We start from the raw sequence: 345 nt of genomic DNA, 5'->3' as shown, positions 1-345 counted from the left end.
GGCCCCGGCTGCCAGGCCTCCTGGGCCCCGGAGAGCCCCGGGGTGCTGGAAGCAGAGGAGGCGAGCGATGCAGGGGAAGGGCCAGGGCAGGGGCAGTCTGGGGGGCGCGATACGTGGCCACGTTGTGCGGGCAGGTGGCCCCTGGGTCCCCCCGTCCCGGAGCTGCCGCGAGTCCTGGAGTCAGCTCGCCCGCGCTCCAGGGGTTAGGAGGAAACTAAAAAAACACGTGTGCGCGTGGCCGAGGGGGGTCATGCGTGTGCGGGTCGAGTGGGGGCAGCGGGGGGACGTGAGCATCCGGCGTGGCCCCACCTGCCCCCCGGCGCGGCGCGGCCCAGGGCGGGGGGG

At 75.1% G+C, this 345-nt stretch overlaps 1 protein-coding gene across 1 annotated transcript in view; it reads right to left on the bottom strand.

The window, feature by feature from the left end:
- The window catches only part of VSTM2L (V-set and transmembrane domain containing 2 like), a 6922-nt gene that overhangs the window by 241 nt on the left and 6336 nt on the right, over positions 1 to 345 (bottom strand). The gene's annotated exons all lie outside the window — the stretch shown is intronic.

This window comes from Alligator sinensis, unplaced genomic scaffold (assembly GCF_000455745.1).
Source record: "Alligator sinensis unplaced genomic scaffold, ASM45574v1 scaffold1032_1, whole genome shotgun sequence".
Taxonomy (NCBI): domain Eukaryota; kingdom Metazoa; phylum Chordata; order Crocodylia; family Alligatoridae; genus Alligator; species Alligator sinensis.
Note: the sequence above shows the minus strand (reverse complement) of the source record. Positions and strands in the feature narration are given on the sequence as shown.